Here is a 1,571-nt window from a genome sequence, read left to right on the forward strand (position 1 = left end):
AGTCCCCATCTGTCAGGAGAGTGATAGCCTTGTGAGCACATGTTGGGAAGGGTTTTTAATGTCACAGTAAAGAATCTGTATCTTATTTAGTAAGCAATAAGAAAGAGTGACTGAGTCTGTCAACAGTTGGAAGGAAGGGCCAGATAAAGAGCAGGTAAACCAGGAGAGAAGGCAAGTACTCGGTGAGGAGGCGGTTACAGGTGAGGGGTAGTATGTCCTGATGTGGGGTGCTGTTAGAAGTCTATGATAAAGCTGTGTGGGAAGAACGAGTACAGGTTGAGGAGAAGGCTTAAGAGCAAGTACGGTGGCTGCGTGGAGGATGGAATCGGGGGTCAGGGGAGGCTAATGGGGTCAGGTGAGGAGTAAAGGGGATATTCTGGGAAGTGGAGAGATAAAAGGTGATGGAGACAAGAGAGGTTTCTGGGAACAGGTAAGGAAGGTCAAGTGAACGGCATAGATCAGTTAAGAGAACCTCGTAGCTGTAACGAGACCATAGGAGAGTTCCCGTGCAGGGTCTAGGGGGGCAGAGTGGAACGTGATGTCAGAAAAAAAAAACGGCAGTGATGTAAGGGCCAGGGCGGTGGGGCGGTGATGTCAGGGCTGGTGCTGATGCTGGCGGCGCGGTGCATTGTGGGCAGCTCCCCACTCCGCTGCTGCCGCCGCCGCTGCCGCCGTCGCCCGAGGAGGATCCGGGCAGGGCCGGGCCGGGCCGGGATGGTCGGGGTCGGGAGGCCACCGCCGCCGCCGCCGCCGGAGGGAGCGGGCCGCCCAGCGCCGCACTGAGCCGCCCCCGCCCCGCCCCGGCCCCGGGGGATGCGCCGCCCCGCGCCGCTGCCTTCACCGCCGCCGCAGCCGCAGCCGCAGCCGCAGCGGACACCGAGCAGGTGAGGCGGGGCGGGGCCCGGAGGGTGGGCCGGGGGTCCTTCCTGGGGTACATCGGGCCTCCCGCCGGGCTCACCTCCCAGGGCTCGGCTCCGCCGCCGCTAGGAGCCGGGACGCTGGCCTACACTGCCTGGGCCACAGCCTGAGGCCTGGAGCTGCTCCCAGCCCCCGCACAGACCCCCCCTCCCCAACCCCCCGGCCCTCGTCCCTGTCATTTCCCTCCTGTCACCTCTGACAGGTCGTTCAGATGTCTGCAGACCCTCTCTTCCGTCCTCAGGTCTTCCCTTCTTCCTACCAGCCTCCCTTTTTACTTCCCAGCCGTGCCCAGAAGCCCCTCCCGTGGTCCTGTCACTGTCCCTGCCACCATGCTCTCCGCCAGTCTCTTGTCTTACTTACCTACCCCCTCCTCCCCTCATCCCATCGCTCTGACTTGCCCTGCTCGCCGACCTCTCCTCCAGACCTCTTCTCCTGTTCCTCGTGGCTTCACCTCTCCCTACCTGGGCTCTGAGATTCCCACACACCCGGCCTCACACCTTGAATAGCTGCATATCAACTCTTCCCAAACCACAATGTGCTCATAAGCACTTAGCTTGCTCTCGCCATTTGGCCCACATTCTCATGCTTGCACACAACCATGCCTACACACACACACACACACACACACACACACACACACACACACACACACA

General features: G+C 61.1%; 1 protein-coding gene across 1 annotated transcript in view; it reads left to right on the forward strand.

Moving 5' to 3' along the window:
- The first annotated feature begins 633 nt into the window (after positions 1–633).
- The window catches only part of Ttbk1 (tau tubulin kinase 1), a 41,418-nt gene continuing 40,480 nt past the window's right edge, over positions 634–1,571 (forward strand). The window contains exon 1 of the mRNA XM_028766532.1: positions 634–884. The gene's annotated coding sequence lies outside the window, so the exon portion shown is untranslated. The remainder of the gene's footprint in view (positions 885–1,571) is intronic.

The sequence above is a fragment of the Grammomys surdaster genome, unplaced genomic scaffold, assembly GCF_004785775.1.
Source record: "Grammomys surdaster isolate TR1022 unplaced genomic scaffold, NIH_TR_1.0 169, whole genome shotgun sequence".
Lineage (NCBI taxonomy): Eukaryota > Metazoa > Chordata > Mammalia > Rodentia > Muridae > Grammomys > Grammomys surdaster.